The following is a 17,769-nucleotide window of genomic DNA, read 5'->3' as shown; positions in this document are numbered from 1 at the left end:
AATGAATCAGAACCTGTGGCATCACTAGCTAAAATTGAGCTTGTTAAAAAAGTGGAATTCAGGCCTGATCCCAGAATTACTGAATTGGAATCTGCATTTTTACAATATCCCCAGTGTACATGTATATCCATTAAAAACTGAAAGGTATCTTTCTAACTCACAATGTTCTTACCATATGAGAAATACACAAATTTTATCCAATATGATATAAACAAAACAGTCAAAAATGCATATGCCTGTGTTGGGACCATCACTTTATAAGTTTTCTTCCAGATAACTACAGTCTCTACAGTGGTTTTGTGGATCACATGTCATCCTCTTTTCTTGTAGTTAGAAACACAGTAGAGAATATTACTTTGTAAACAATTATATTATTGGATAATACATGACACTCTCATAATTAAAACCAGTTCTCTTAACTTGCTGTTTTCATCTTGGGTCCAATTATGAATTCTTCCTATGACCCACATGGCATATGTACTTTCTTTTATTAAGTTTTATTGGAGTATATTTGCTTTACAATGTTGTGTTAGTTTCTGCTGTATAGCAAAGTGAATCAGCTATACATATACATATATCCCCACTTTTTTGGATTTCCTTCCCATTTAGGTCAGCACAGAGCACTGAGTAGAGTTCCCTTTGCTATACAGTAGGTTCTCATTAGTTATCTATTCTAAATTTGGTAGTGTATATATGTCAATCCCAATCTCCCAATTCATCCCACCTTACCCCCAGGTATCCATATGTTTGTTCTCTATGTCTGTGTCTCTCTTTCTGCTTTGCAAATAAGTTCATCTGTATGATTTTTCCAGGTTCTACATATAAGCAATACTATACAATATTTGTTTTTCTCTTTCTGACTTACTTCACTCTGTATGACAGTCTCTAGGTCCATCCATGTCTCTGCACATGGCACAATTGTGTTCCTTTTGATGTCTGAGTAATATTCCATTGTATATATGTACCACATCTTCTTTATCCATTCCTATGTTGATGGACATTTAGGTTGCTTCCATGTCCTGGCTATCGTAAATAGTGCTGCAATGAATATAGGGATGCATGTATTTTTTGAATTATGTTTTCCTCTGGGTATGTTCCCAGGAGTAGGATTGCTGGATCATATGGTAGTTCTATTTTTAGTTTTTTAAGGAACCTCCACACTGTTCTCCATAGTGGCTGTAATAATTTACATTCCCACCAACAGTGTAAGAGGGTTCCCTTTTCCGTAAATACTTTTTATTTCAGGGACTACTGACATCCAGGATGTGGCTATAGATTTCTCTAAAGAGGAGTAGGAATGACTGGGCATTGATGAATGGGAATTGCACAGGGATGTGATGTTTGATATTTATAGGAACCTGGTCTCCTTGGGTGAGGATACCTTCCTTTCAGAATTCATTATCCACCCACAGAGTCAAGGTTCCTTCATTTGTAGAATGTCTCTTGGAATCTTCTGCTTCCTACAATAGAGTTTCAGATCCAAACTTTTTGGGAAAATTTGGGAGTCTGTGGGTATAGATAGAAGGGCTTGGTGATAATTCATCATAATTCTAATGTTCCTCTTACTTGAGGTAATCTGCAGCCTTCACTTTAGATTAGTGTCAATTCTATAGGATCATTTGTATAAAATAGTGTTGCCTCCATTTTAAAATCATGATTCCACCCATAATTTTGACTCAGCATTACTTGAATATAGATCCCAGGATCTGATTTTTTGCTGTTGCCTACTATAATAAAGGTTCTTTTAAAAATCAGTATTTGGGATTCCCTGGTGGTGCAGTGGTTGAGAGTCTGCCTGCCGATGCAGGGGACACGGGTTCGTGCCCCAGTCCGGGAAGATCCCACATGCCGCAGAGCAGCTGGGCCCATGAGCCATGGCCATGGAGCCTGTGCATCCGGAGCCTGTGCTCCACAATGGGAGAGGCCACAACAGTAAGAGACCTGTGTATGACAAAAAAACAAAAAACAAGCATTTTGGGAAATCATATTCTAGACTATTTTACTCTTCCTTCTCTTATCACCTGATCATAATACTAGACTGGAAATAGAAAAACCTCCACCAAAACGTATGTTGCTTTTTCTGTTGAAGAAGTCTTGTTGTTACTAAGTCACAACTGGTCACTTTTTTTCTTTTTTTGCTGTGTCCAGCTACAAACCATTCTTAGTACCCACTGTTCTGAGCACTGAGCATAGAAATAGCCACTTCCTCTCTGACCCAATGTCACAGGTGCAGCAGAGCAGCTGCACTGCTAGGGCCAGAAGGTCTGGCATCTGCAGGGTACTATCCCCTCATTTCACCCACTGGAACTGATCACCTTCATGGAGCAAAAGAAGGATCCTTAGATTTGAAGGGAAATAAGACAATAGCTATATACCCAGGTATGTGTGAATGGATAAACTGTATTTGTTCCAAATTCACACTGCTAAAATAATGTGTATCTATTTAGTCTTACAATGATTTCTTTGCAGATATATGGAATATATTTATTATTGATATTGAATGAAATATTTTAAAATTCCATATTGCTTTACAATAATAGTAGAGGATTTTTAACACCCCATTTACACTAGTGGATAGATGATCCAGACAGAAAATTAATAAGAGAACACAAGCCTTATATGACACATTAGACCAGATAGACTTAATTGATATTTATAGGACATTCCATCAAAAAGCAACAGAATAAACTTTCTTCTCAAGTGTACATGAAATATTCTCCAGGATAGATCACATCTTGGGTCATAAATCAAGCCTTGGTAAATTTTTTAAAATTGAAATCATATCAAGCACCTTTTCTGGCCACAATGCTATGAGATTAGAAATCAATTACAGGACAAAAAACTGTAAAAGACACACACATGGAAGCTAAACAATATGTTACTAAATAATCAATGGATCACTGAAGAAATCAAAGCGGATTTTAAAAAATACCTAGAGACAAGTGACAACAAAAACATGAAAATCCAAAACACATGGGATGCAGCAAAAGCAGTTCCAAGAGGGAAGTTTATAGCAATACAATCTTACCTCACGAAACAAGAAAAATCTCAGATAAATATATCCTTAAATCTAAAGCAACTAGAGAAAGAACAAACAAAACCTAAAGTTAGTAGAAGGAAAGAAATCATAAAGATAAGATCAGAAGTAAATGAAATAGAGATGAAGAAAACAATAGCAAAGATCAATGAAACTAAAAGCTCATTCTTTGAGAAGATAAACAAAATTGATAAACCTTTAGCCAGACTCATCAAGGAAAATGTAGAGAAAACTCATATCAATCAAATTAGAAATGAAAAAGAAGTTACAGCCAACACCACAGAAATACAAAAGATCATAACAGACTACTACAAGCAGCTATATCCCAATAAAATGGACAACCTGGAAGAAATGGACAAATTCTTAGAAAGGTACACCCTTCCAAGACTGAACTGGGAAGAAATAGAAAATATAAACAGACCTATCACAAGTAATGAAATTAAAACTGTGATTAAAAATCTGCTAACAAACAAAAGTCCAGGACCATATGGCTTCACAGGCACTATCAAACATTTAGAGAAGAGTTAACACCTATCCTTCTCAAACTATTACAAAAAATTGCAGAGGGAGGAACACTCCCAAGCTGATCCTAAGAGGCCACCATCACCCTGATACCAAAATCAGACAAAGATACCACAACAAAAAGAAAATTACAGGTCAATACCTCTGATGAACGTAGACGCAAAAATCCTCAACAAAATACTAGAAAACAGAATCTAACACCTCATTAAAAGGCTCATACACCATGATCAAGTGGGATTTATCCCAGGGATGTAAGGTTTTTTCAATATATGCAAATCAATCAATGTGATACACCATATTAACAAACTGAAGAATAAAAACCATATGATCATCTCAATAGATGCAGAAATAGCTTTTGACAAAGTTCAACACCTATTCATGATAGAAACTCTTCATGGGGCTTCCCTGGTGGCGCAGTGGTTGAGAGTCTGCCTGCTGATGCAGGGGACGTGGGTTCGTGCCCCAGTCTGGGAGGATCTCCCATGCCATGGAGCGGCTGGGCCCATGAGCCATGGCCGCTGGGCCTGTGCGTCCGGAGCCTGTGCTCTGCAATGGGAGAGGCCACAACAGTGAGAGGCCCGCATACTGCAAAAAAACCCAAAAAACAAAAAAACAACAAAAAAACAACTCTGCAGAAAGTGAGCATATAGGGAACCTACCTCAACATAATAAAGGTCATATATAACAAACCCACAGCAAAAATTGTTCTCAATGGTGAAAAACTGAAAGCATTTCCTTTAAGATCAGGAACAAGACAAGGATGTCCACTCTCGCCACTATTATTCAACATAGTTTTGAAACTCCTAGCCATGGCAATCAGCGAAGAAAAAAAAGAAATCCAAGTCAGAAAAGAAGTAAAACTGTCACTGTTTGCATATAACATGGCACTATACATAGAAAATCCTAAAAGTGCTACCAGAAAACTACTACAGCTCATCAATGAACTTGGTAAAGTTGCAGGATACAGAATTAATACACAGAAATCTCTTGCATTCCTATACACTAATAATGAAAGACCAGAAAGAGAAGTTAAAGAAACAATCCCATTTACCATCACAACAAAAAGAATAAAATACCTAGGAATAAACTTACCTAAGGAGGCAAAAGACATGTACTCAGAAAATTATATAAGATACTGATGAAAGAAATCAAAGATGATACAAACAGATGGAGAGATATATCATATTCATGGGGTGGAAGAATCAATATTGTGAAAATGACTATACTACACAAAGCAAGCTACACAGATTCAATGCAATCTCTATCAAACTACCAATGACATTTTTCACAGAATTAGAACAAAAATGTTTACAATTTATATGGAAACACAAAAGACCCTGAATAGCTGAAGCAATCTTGAGAAATAAAAATGGAACTAGAGGAATCAGGCTCCCTGACTTCAGAATATACTACAAAGCTACAGTCATCAAAAGAGTATCCTACTAGCACAAAAGCAGAAATATATATCAATGGAACAGGATAGAAAGCCCAAAGATAAACCCACATACATATGGTCACCTAATCTATGACAATGGAGGCAAGAATATACAATGGAGAAAAGATAGTCGCTTTGATAAGAGGTGCTGAGAAAACTGGACAGCTACATGTAGAAGAATGAAACTAGAACACTTCCTAACACCATACACAAAAATAAACTCAAAATGGATTAAAGACCTAAATGTAAGGCCAGACACTATAAAATTCTTAGAGGAAAACATAGGCAGAACACTCTGATATAAATCGCAGCAAGATATTTTTTGATCCACCTCCTAGAGTAATGAAAGTAAAAACAAAAGTAAGCAGATGGGGGTCTTCCCTGGTGGCGCAGTGGTTGGGGGTCTGCTGCCAATGTGGGGGCTGCGGGTTCGTGCCCCGGTCCGGGAGGATCCCACGTGCCGTGGAGTGGCTGGGCCCGTGGGCCATGGCTGCTGGGCCTGTGCATCCGGAGCCTGTGCTCTGCAACGGGAGAAACCACAGCAGTGAGAGGCCCGCGTACCACAAAAAAAAAAAAAAAAAAAAGTAAGCAGATGGGACCTTATGAAATGTAAAAGCTTTTGCACAGAAAAGCAAACCATAAACAAGATGAAAAGACAACCTTCAGAATGGGAGGAAATATTTGCAAATTAAGCAACTGACAAAGGATTTATCTCCAAAATATACAAACAGATCATGCAGCTCAATATCAAAAAATATTACCCAATCAAAAACTTGGCAGAATGTCTAAATAGACATTCCTCTGAAGAAGACATACAGATGGCCAAAAAGCACATGAAAATATGCTCAACATCACTAATTATTAGAGGAATGAAATCAAAACTACAATATGGTATCACCTCACATCGGTCAGAATGGTCATCATCAAAATATCTACAAACAGTAAATGCTGGAGAGGGAGTGGAGAAAAGGGAACACTCCTACACTGTTTGTGGGACTATATATTGGCACAGCAACTATGGAGAACATTGTGGAGGCTCCTTTCAAAACTAAAATAGAACTACCATATGACTCGGCAATCCCACTCCTGGGCATATACCCAGAGAAAACCATAATTGGAAAAGATACATGCACCCCAGTGTTCATTGCAGCACTATTTACAATAGCCAGGACATGGAAGTAAACTAAATGTCAATCAACAGAGGAATGGAAGAAGATGTGGTACATATATACAATGGAATATTACTCAGCCATATAAAAACAAGACAATGTCATGTGCAGCAACATGGATGGACCTAGAGATTGTCATACTGAGTGAAGTAAGTCAGACACAGGAAGACAAATATCATATGATATTGTTTATATGTGGAATCTGAAGAAAAGGGTACAAATTAACTTATTTACAAAACAAGGTAGAGTCACAGATGTAGGAAACAAACATGGTTACCAGGGGATAAGTGGGAGGAGGGATGAATTGAGAGATTTGGACTGACATGTACACACTACTATATATATAATAGATAATTAATAAGGACCTACTGTATAGCACAGGGAACTCTACTGAATACTCTGTAATGCCCTATATGGGAAAAGAATCTTAAACAAAAGAAAGAGTGGATGTATGGGAAAAAAACATGGTATCTTGAGTACAATTGCAAGGTGTATGAGATCTGTAAAAAAGCATTTCTTTTCTGTATTGCTTGGATGCTAATTGGGCATTTTTGCAAGAGAGATTTCAGGATGCAAATCTCATATCTCTATTGTAGAAAGTTATTCATGGTGGAACAGTCTATTAATCTTGCAAGGGTGGAGAAATATTTCTTTGGAGGGAAGAAGTCATGTATCTGTTTTTTATGAAGTTAGTGGTATATACTTTATCAAATGAGCAAAATGGCTATTTCCAAACTTTAGGAAAAAAAGTTTTCTGCATTTATATTATGAAGCTGATGCAAAATATCAAAAATTCTTTATTTTGAAAAACAATGTAATGTAACAAAATTGGTATATATTGAACCTTTCGTACACATGCATTTTTTTGCATTTAAAATTTTTTTGCATTATAGTTGACTTACAATGTTGCATTAATTTTGGCTGTACAGCAAAATGATTGAAATACATATATATATATATATAAAGCATATATATATAACTAAATATATGTATTTTTCATGTTCTTTTCCATTATGATTTATCACAGAATATTAACTATATTTCTCTCTACTATACAGTAGGACCTTGTTGTTTATCTATCCTATATATAATAGTTTGCATCTGCTATTCCCAAACTCCCAATCCTTTTCTCACCCCTCCTTAGCAAACACAAGTCAGTTTTCTATATCTGTGAGGCTGTTTCTGCTTCATAAATATGTTCATTTGTGTCATGTTTTAGATTCCACATATAAGTGATATTATATGGTATTTGTCTTTCTCTTTCTGACATTATTCACTTAGTATGTTAAGCTCTGGGTTGTTTCCATGTCTTGGCTATTATAAATATTGCATATATGAACATAGGAGTGAGTGTGTATTTTTGAATTATAGTTCTGTCTGGATATATGCCCAGGAGTGAGATTGCTGGGTTGTAGTTTTAGGTTTTGAAAAACCTCTGTACTCTTTTCCATAGTGGCTGCAGTAATTTATATTGCCACCAACAGTGTAAGAGAGTTCCCTTTTCTCCACACTCCCTCCTGCATTTGTCATTTGTAGAGTTTTTAATGAAAGTAGTATGACTAGTATGAAGTGGTAACTCATTGTAGTTTTGATTTACATTTCTCTAAATAATCAGTGATAATGAGCATCTTTTTATGTACCTTTTGGCCATTTGTATGTCTTCTTTGGAGAAATGTCTGTTTAGGTCTTCTGCCCATTTTTCGATTGAGTTATTTTTTATTTTGTTGAGTTGTATGAGCTGTTTGTATATTTTGGAAATTAAGCCCTTGTCAGTATCATCATTTGCAATCCAAGACATGGAACACCTTTCCATTTCTTTGAATCATCTTCAATTTTTTTATTAATGTTTTTCTCAGCGTATAAGTCTTTCACCATTTTCGTGAGGTTTATTCCTAAGTATTTTATCTTTTGATGTGATTTGAAAGGGACCGTTTGTTTACATTCACTTTCTGTTATTTCATTGTTAGTTTAAAGAAATGTAACCCATTTCTGATTGTTAATCTTGTATCTGCTACCTTGCTGAATTCATATATTAGTTCTAGTAGTTCTGTGTGGAGTCTTTAGGGTTTTCTATATATAGTATCATGTCATCTGCATATAATGAACATTTTTCCTCTTCCCTTCCAATTTGGATATCATTCATTTCTTTTTCTTGTCAGATTGCTGCGGCTAGGACAGCCAATACTATGTTGAATAGAAGTGGTGAGAGTGGGCATCCTTGTCTTGTTCCAGATTTTAGTGGGAAGGCTTTTTAGCTTTTTACTGATGAGTATTGTATTGGCTATTTTGTCATAAATAGCTTTTATTATGCTGAGATGTGTTCCCTCTATATACAATTTTATAAGAGTTTTTTTTTTATCATTAATGGATGTTGAATCTTATCTAATGCTTTTTCTGTATCTATTGAGGTGATCATTTGGTTTTTATTTTTCTTTTGTGATGTGGTGTATCACATTGATTGATTTGCATATGTTGAACAATCCTTTTGTTTTTCAATGTGTTGTGGTGTATCACGTAGATTGATTTGCATATGTTGAACAATCCTTGTGACCCTGGGATGAATCTAACTTGGTCATGGTGTATAATCTCTTTTATGTGTTGTTGGATTTGGTTTTCTAATATTCTGTTGAGAATTTCTGCATCTATATTTATCAAAGATATTGGCCTGCATTTTTTTTTCTTTTTTTGGTAGTGTCTTCACTGGATTTTGGTATCAGCGTGATGGTGGCTTCATAAAATACCACTGGGGGTGTTCCTTCCCTTCAAACTTTTGGAAGAGTTTGAGAAGGATCATATAAGTTCTTCTTTGTATATTTGGTAGAATTCACCTGTGAAGCCATCTGTCCCTGGACTTTTGTTTATAGCGAGGTTTTTTCTTATTATTATTACAGATTCTATTTCAGCTCTAGTGATCAGTCTGTTCAAGTTATTTATTTCTTCTTGATTCAATTTTGGTGGGCTGTAAAAAAAAACATTTTTATATTGGTTAGTACCTAAGTATTTACTATGTATTAGACCACAAAAATGCAAAGAAAAAACTTGAAATATTTTTTCAAATAAAAAAGTATTGAAATATTGTTCAAGAAATTGGGATAATAATGCTAGTTACAATAATGGCAAATTGTTTAAGCTTTAAAACTACCTTATCTAAGATGTATATTATATGCTAACTGTTTTATTGGTTTTATTTACAAGGAATGTATTTTCCTTTCCACTTTAATTATTTATTTTACCTGTATCTTGTGAAAAAAGTTTAATTACACATAATATTAAAAATACACTTTGATATTAGTCTATTTACATTTACTCTACTACTGTACACATTTAGGTTTAGATTTACCATGTTATTGTGTGCTCTTTTTTAAACCTAGTCTATTCTCATTATTTTCTATCTTAACTATTCTGTATTAATTTTTAAAAATCAATTCTCCTTTCTAACCTTCCTCTTTGAGGATTAGACATGAAGTATATCCTTTTTATTAATCTCAAAATTTCAGCTTACTTTTAAAAAGTAATCACAGTGTCAAGTACTTAATACCTCTCACTTCCACTGCCACAAAACATGGATATTTAAATGCTAATATAATTACCTTCCCTTGCCTATATTATTTATTAGTGATATGTATAAAAATAACTAAAGACATGAAAGGTTTATAAGGAAATGACAAATTTCAGAAAATCTAGAATCTAAATACACTGTATACATAGCCTCCAAGATAAAGACACAGAGAATTGTTAGACATGCAGTGGCCCTCTGGTTCCCATTCTAGTCACTACCCTTAAGGTTTACTATTGTTCTGGTATCTAACAAAAAAAATCAGTTTTCCTGTGTTTTATATTTTATATAAATGAAGTGACACAGCATTAACTCTTTTGTATTTGGCTTTTTTTTATTATTTATGTTGTTTGTAAATATACCTATATGGTTGCCTGTTGTTGCAATAATGCATTGCTGTTGCTGTATATGATTCCATAGAGTAAATATCTAACTATTAATTTATTCCAATGTGTATTACAATATGAGTGATTTTCAGTATATGTCTACTGAGAATAGCACTGGTATTTAAATTCTAGAACTTGTGCTTTGGTGATATGTGTATAAATTATTGTTCATTATATACGTAGTAGTAAAATTTTCAAGTCATAAGTTTCATGTGTTTATCTGTTTTAGATACTTTTAAATATTTTCCAAACATTTGTATGAATTTCCATACTCACCAACAGGGAATGAGATTCATGGATTTATACACATTTTTGCCAAAATGTGATAATTCTTGTCGTTTTCACTTCAGTTTTCTGGCTGATGAGTGATAATTACAGATATTGGTTTCATTGCATTTCATTGATTACAAAAGAGTCAAGCATATTTTGATATGTTTACTTAACATTTTGTATTCTCATTTTTGAAATAAATTTTGGTATGTTTTCCACATTTTTCCTATTGCATTAACTTCTTATTGAAGGACTTCTTATTTAGGAGTTCTTTATATATGTTTGGTATGTGTTCTCTCTTTCTGTCTCTCCTTTTCTGTCTTCAGATGATTGTCAGTTTTTTTTTTTTATAAAAGAATATTGATTTATTTTTTTCCTTGATGGTATATATTCTAAGGACAAAAATCTACAAACCCATTTAAGTCTTTAAACCATGTTCTGTAGTCTTATTAGCAGTAAAATTGATACTTTTTAAAAGTGATTTTTTTTTAACATCTTTATTGGAGTATAATTGCTTTACAATGGTATGTTAGTTTCAGCTTCACAACAAAATGAATCAGTTATATATATACATATATTCCCATATCTCTTCCCGCTTGCGTCTCCCTCCCTCCCACCCTCCCTATCCCACCCCTCCAGGTGGTCACAAAGCACCGAGCTGATCTCCCTGTGCTATGCGGCTGCTTCCCACTAGCTATCTACCTTACGTTTGGTAGTGTATATATGTCCATGCCTCTTTATCGCTTTGTCACCGTTTACACTTCCCCCTCCCCATAGCCTCAAGTCCATTCTCTAGTAAGTCTGTGTCTTTATTCCTGTTTCACCCCTAGGTTTTTCATGACATTTTTTTTTAATTCCATATATATGTGTTAGCATACGGTATTTGTCTCTCTCTTTCTGACTTACTTCACTCTGTATGACAGACACTAGGTCTATCCACCTCATTACAAATAGCTCAATTTCGTCTCTTTTTATGGCTGAGTAATATTCCATTGTATATATGTGCCACATCTTCTTTATCCATTCATCCGATGATGGACACTTAGGTTGTTTCCATCTCTGGGCTATTGTAAATAGAGCTGCAATGAACATTTTGGTACATGACTCTTTTTGAATTATGGTTTTCTCAGGGTATATGCCCAGTAGTGGGATTGCTGGGTCATATGGTAGTTCTATTTGTAGCTTTTTAAGGAACCTCCATACTGTTCTCCACAGTGGCTGTATCAATTTACATTCCCACCAACAGTGTAAGAGGGTTCCCTTTTCTCCACACCCTCTCCAGCATTTATTGTTTCTAGATTTTTTGATGATAGCCATTCTGACTGGTGTGAGATGATATCTCATTGTAGTTTTGATTTGCATTTCTCTCATGATTAGTGATGTTGAGCATTCTCTCATGTGTTTGTTGGCACTCTGTATATCTTCTTTGGAGAAATGTCTATTTAGGTCTTCTGCCCATTTTTGGATTGGGTTGTTTGTTTTTTTGTTATTAAGCTGCATGAGCTGCTTATAAATTTTGGAGATCAATCCTTTGTCAGTTGCTTCATTTGCAAATATTTTCTCCCATTCTGAGGGTTGTCTTTTGGTCTTCTTTATGGTTTCCTTTGCTGCGCAAAAGCTTTTATGTTTCATTAGGTCCCATTTGTTTACTCTTGTTTTTATTTCCATTACTCTAGGAGGTGGGTCAGAAAGAATCTTGCTGTGATTTATGTCATAGAGTGTTCTGCCTATGTTTTCCTCTAGGAGTTTGATAGTTTCTGACCTTACATTTAGGTCTTTAATCCATTTTGAGCTTATTTTTGTGTATGGTGTTAGGGAGTGATCTAACTTCATACTTTTACATGTAGCTGTCTAGTTTTCCCAGCACCACTTATTGAATAGGCTGTCCTTTCTCCACAGTACATTTCTGCCTCCTTTGTCAAAGATAAGGTGACCATATGTGCGTGGGTTTATCTCTGGGCTTTCTATCCTGTTCCATTGATCTATCTTTCTGTTTTTGTGCCAGTACCATACCGTTTTGATAACTGTAGCTTTGTAGTATAGTCTGAAGTCTGGGAGCCTGATTCCTCCAGTTCCTTCTTTCGTTCTCAAGATTGCTTTGGCTATTCGGGGTCTTTTGTGTTTCCATACAAATTGCAAAATTTTTTGTTCTAGTTCTGTGAAAAATGCCAGTGGTAGTTTGATAGGGATTGCATTGAATCTATAGATTGCTTTCGGTAGTAGAGTCATTTTCACAATGTTGATTCTTCCAAACCAAGAACATGGTATATCTCTCCATCTATTTGTATCATCTTTAATTTCTTTCATCAGTGTCTTATAATTTTCTGCATACAGATCTTTTGTCTCCTTAGGTAGGTTTATTCCTAGATATTTTATTCTTTTTGTTGCAATGGTAAATGGGAGTGTTTTCTTGATTTCACTTTCAGATTTTTCATCATTAGTATATAGGAATGCCAGAGATTTCTGTGCATTAACTTTGTATCCTGCCACTTTACCAAATTCATTGATTAGCTCTAGTAGTTTTCTGGTAGCATCTTTAGGGTTCTCTATGTATAGGATCATGTCATCTGCAAACAGTGACAGCTTTACTTCTTCTTTTCCAATTTGGATTCCTTTTATTTCCTTTTCTTCTCTGATTGCTGTGGCTAAAACTTCCAAAACTATGTTGAATAAGAGTGGTGAGAGTGGGCAACCTTGTCTTGTTCCTGATCTTAGTGGAAATGCTTTCAGTTTTTCGCCATTGAGGATGATGTTTGCTGTGGGCTTGTCATATATGGCCTTTATTATGTTGAGGAAAGTTCCCTCTATGCCTACTTTCTGCAGGGTTTTTATCATAAATGGGTGTTGAATTTTGTCAAAAGCTTTCTCTGCATCTATTGAGATGATCATATGGTTTTTCTCCTTCAGTTTGTTAATATGGTTTATCACATTGATAGATTTGCGTATATTGAAGAATCCTTGCATTCCTGGAATAAACCCCACTTGATCATGGTGTATGATCCTTTTAATGTGCTGTTGGATTCTATTTGCTAGTATTTTGTTGAGGATTTTTGCATCTATGTTCATCAGTGATATTGGCTTGTAGTTTTCTTTCTTTGTGACATCCTTGTCTGGTTTTGGTATCAAGGTGATGGTGGCCTCGTAGAAGGAGTTTGGGAGTGTTCCTCCCTCTGCTATATTTTGGAAGAGTTTGAGAAGGATAGGTGTTAGCTCTTCTCTAAATGTTTGATAGAATTCGCCTGTGAAGCCATCTGGTCCTGGGCTTTTCTTTGTTGGAAGATTTTTAATCACAGTTTCAATTTCAGTGCTTGTGATTGGTCTGTTCATATTTTCTATTTCTTCCTGATTCAGTCTTGGCAGGTTGTGCATTTCTAAGAATTTGTCCATTTCTTCCAGATTGTCCATTTTATTGGCATAGAGTTGCTTGTAGTAATCTCTCATGATCTCTTTTATTTCTGCAGTGTCAGTTGTTACCTCTCCTTTTTCATTTCTAATTCTATTGATTTGAGTCTTCTCCCTTTTTTTCTTGATGAGTCTGGCTAGTGGTTTATCTATTTTGTTTATCTTCTCAAAGAACCAGCTTTTAGTTTTATTGATCTTTGCTATTGTTTCCTTCATTTCTTTTTCATTTATTTCTGATCTGATTTTTATGATTTCTTTCCTTCTGCTAGCTTTGGGGTTTTTTTGTTCTTCTTTCTCTAATTGCTTGAGGTGCAAGGTTAGGTTGTTTATTCGAGATGTTTCCTGCTTCTTAAGGTGGGCTTGTATTGCTATAAACTTCCCCCTTAGAACTGCTTTTGCTGCATCCCACAGGTTTTGGGTCGTTGTGTCTCCATTGTCATTTGTTTCTAGGTATTTTTTGATTTCCTCTTTGATTTCTTCAGTGATCACTTCATTATTAAGTAGTGTATTGTTTAGCCTCCATGTGTTTGTATTTTTTACAGATCTTTTCCTGTAATTGATATCTAGTCTCATGGCGTTGTGGTCAGAAAAGATACTTGATACAATTTCAATTTTCTTAAATTTACCAAGGCTTGATTTGTGACCCAAGATATGATCTATCCTGGAGAATGTTCCATGAGCACTTGAGAAAAATGTGTATTCTGTTGTTTTTGGATGGAATGTCCTATAAATATCAATTAACTCCATCTCGTTTAATGTATCATTTAAAGCTTGTGTTTCCTTATTTATTTTCATTTTGGATGATCTGTCCATTGGTGAAAGTGGGGTGTTAAAGTCCCCTACTATGAATGTGTTACTGTCGATTTCCCCTTTTATGGTTGTCAGTATTTGCCTTATGTATTGAGGTGCACCTATGTTGGGTGCATAAATATTTACAATTGTTATATCTTCCTCTTGGATCGATCCCTTGATCATTATGTAGTGTCCTTCTTTGTCTCTTCTAATAGTCTTTGTTTTAAAGTCTATTTTGTCTGATATGAGAATTGCTACTCCAGCTTTCTTTTGGTTTCCATTTGCATGAAATACCTTTTTCCATCCCCTTACTTTCAGTCTGTATGTGTCTCTAGGTCTGAAGTGGGTCTCTTGTAGACAGCAAATATATGGGTCTTGTTTTTGTATCTATTCAGCCAATCTGTGTCTTTTGGTGGGAGCATTTAGTCCATTTACATTTAAGGTAATTATCGATATGTGTGTTCCTATTCCCATTTTCTTAATTGTTTTGGGTTCGTTATTGTAGGTCCTTTCCTTCTTTTGTGTTTCTTGCCTAGAGAAGTTCCTTTAGCAGTTGTTGTAGAGCTGGTTTGGTGGTGCTGAACTCTCTCAGCTTTTGCTTGTCTGTAAAGGTTTTAATTTCTCCATCAAATCTGAATGAGATCCTTGCTGGGTAGAGTAATCTTGGTTGCAGGTTTTTCTCCTTCAACACTTTCAATATGTCCTGCCACTCCCTTCTGTCTTGCAGAGTTTCTGCTGAAAGATCAGCTGTTAACCTTATGGGGATTCCCTTGTGTGTTATTTGTTGTTTTTCCCTTGCTGCTTTTAATGTTTTCTTTGTATTTAATTTTTGACAATTTGATTAATATGTGTCTTGGCGTATTTCTCCTTGGATTTATCCTGTATGGGACTCTCTGTGCTTCCTGTACTTGATTAATGATTTCTTTTCCCATATTAGGGAAGTTTTCAACTATAATCTCTTCAAATATTTTCTCAGTCCCTTTCTTTTTCTCTTCTTCTTCTGGAACCCCTATAATTCGAATGTTGGTGCGTTTAATGTTGTCCCAGAGGTCTCTGAGACTGTCCTCAGTTCTTTTCATTCTTTTTTCTTTATTCTGCTCTGCAGTAGTTATTTCCACTATTTTATCTTCCAGGTCACTTATCCGTTCTTCTGCCTCAGTTATTCTGCTATTGATCCCATCTAGAGTACTTTTAATTTCATTTATTGTGTTGTTCATCGTTGCTTGCTTCATCTTTAGTTCTTCTAGGTCCTTGTTAACTGATTCTTGCAATTTGTCCATTCTATTGTCCATTCTATCTCCAAGAGTTCGGATCAACCTTACTATCATTATTCTGAATTCTTTTTCAGGTAGACTGCCTATTTCCTCTTCATTTGTTAGGTCTGGTGGGTTTTTATCTTGCTCCTTCATCTGCTGTGTGTTTTTCTGTCTTTTCATTTTGCTTATCTTACTGTGTTTGGGGTCTCCTTTTTTGCAGGCTGAAGGTTCGTAGTTCCTGTTGTTTTTTGTGTCTGTCCCCAGTGGCTAAGGTTGGTTCAGTGGGTTGTGTAGGCTTCCTGGTGGAGGGTACTAGTGCCTGGTGTTCTGGTGTATGAGCCTGGATCTTGTCTTTCTGGTGGGCAGGTCCACGTCTGGTGGTGTGTTTTGGGGTGTCTGTAGACTTACTATGATTTTGGGCAGCCTCTCTGCTAATGGGTGGGGTTGTGTTCCTGTCTTGCTAGTTGTTTGGCATAGGATGTCCAGCACTGTAGCTTGCTGGTCGTTGAGTGAAGCTGGGTGCTGGCATTGAGATGGAGATCTCTCGGAGATTTTTGCTGTTTGATATTATGTGCAGCTGGGAGGCCTCTTGTGGACCAGTGTCCTGAAGTTGGCTCTCCCACCTCAGAGGCACAGCACTGAGTCCTGGCTGCAGCACCAAGAGCCTTTCATCCACAGGGCTCCTTAATTTGGGATGATTCGTTGTCTATTCAGGTATTCCACAGATGCAGGGTATATCAAGTTGATTGTGGAGCTTTAATCCGCTGCTTCTGAGGCTGCTGGGAGAGATTTCCCTTTCTCTTCTTTGTTCTGACAGTTCCCAGGGGCTCAGCTTTGGATTTGGCCCCACCTGTGCGTGTAGGTCGCCGGAGGGTGTCTGTTCTTTGCTCAGACAGGACGAGGTTAAAGGAGCCGCTGATTCGGAGGCTCTGGCTCACCCAGGCCGGGGGGTAGGGAGGGTCACGGAGTGCGGGGCGTGCCTGCAGCGGCAGAGGCCGGCATGACGCTGCAGCCTGAGGCGCTCCGTGCGCTCTCCCGGGGAGCCGTCCCTGGATCCCGGGACCCTGGCAGTGGTGGGCTGCACAGGCTCCCCAGAAGGGCGTGTGGCTAGTGACCTGTGTTTGCACACAGGCCTCCTGGTGGCGGCAGCAGTGGCCTTAGCGTCCCATGTCCGTCTCTGGGCTCCGCACTCTTAGCCGCGGCTCGCGCCCGTCCCTGGAGCTCTCTCAAGCAGCGTTCTTAATCCCCTCTCCTCGTGCACCAGGAAACAAAGAGGGACGTAAAAGTCTCTTGCCTCTTCGGCAGGTCCAGACCCCTCCCCGGACTCTCTCCCGGCCAGCCGCGGCGCACCAACGTGCACCCTGCAGGCTGTGTTCATGCCGCCAACCTCAGTCCTCTCCCGGCACTCCGACAAAAGCCGGAGCCTCAGCTCCCAGTCCCGCCCGCCCCGGCGGGCGAGCAGACAAGCCTCTCGGCTGGTGAGTGCCGGTCGGCCCGATCCTCAGCGCTGGAATCTGTCCGCTTTGCCCTCCGCACCCCTGTTGCTGTGCTCTCCTCCGCGGCTCCCAAGCTCCCCCACTCCGCCTCCCGAAGTCTCCACCCGCGAAGGGGCTTCCTAGTGTGTGGACACTTTTCCTCCTTCACAGCTCTCTCCCGCTGGTGCAGGACCCGTCCTTATCCTTTTGTCTCTGTTTAGTTTTTTCTTTTGCCCTAACCAGGTACGTGGGGGGTTCCTTGTCTTTTGGGAGGTCTGAGGTCTTCTGCCAGCGTTCAGTAGGTGTTCTGTAGGAGTTGTTCCACGCGTAGATGTATTTCTGGTGTATCTGTGGAGAGGAAGGTGATCTCCGTGTCTTACTCTTCTGCCATCTTCCCGGAAGTCTCTAAAAGTCGATTGTCAGTTTTTAATTTTAATAAATTCTAATTTGTTATTTTCCCCTTTATAGT

The 17,769-nt window shown here is 37.4% G+C and overlaps 1 non-coding gene across 1 annotated transcript; it reads right to left on the bottom strand.

Annotated features, from left to right (window-relative positions):
* Positions 1-2,138: 2,138 nt before the first annotated feature.
* Positions 2,139-2,272, bottom strand: LOC113609409 (small nucleolar RNA SNORA43). The gene has a single exon (XR_003428618.1). It is a non-coding gene; the product is annotated as a small nucleolar RNA SNORA43 (small nucleolar RNA).
* Between the last annotated feature and the right edge of the window lie 15,497 nt (positions 2,273-17,769).

Source organism: Aethalodelphis obliquidens, unplaced genomic scaffold (assembly GCF_003676395.1).
Source record: "Aethalodelphis obliquidens isolate GAN/ISIS:26980383/991018 unplaced genomic scaffold, ASM367639v1 scaffold56, whole genome shotgun sequence".
NCBI lineage: Eukaryota > Metazoa > Chordata > Mammalia > Artiodactyla > Delphinidae > Aethalodelphis > Aethalodelphis obliquidens.
Note: the sequence above shows the minus strand (reverse complement) of the source record. Positions and strands in the feature narration are given on the sequence as shown.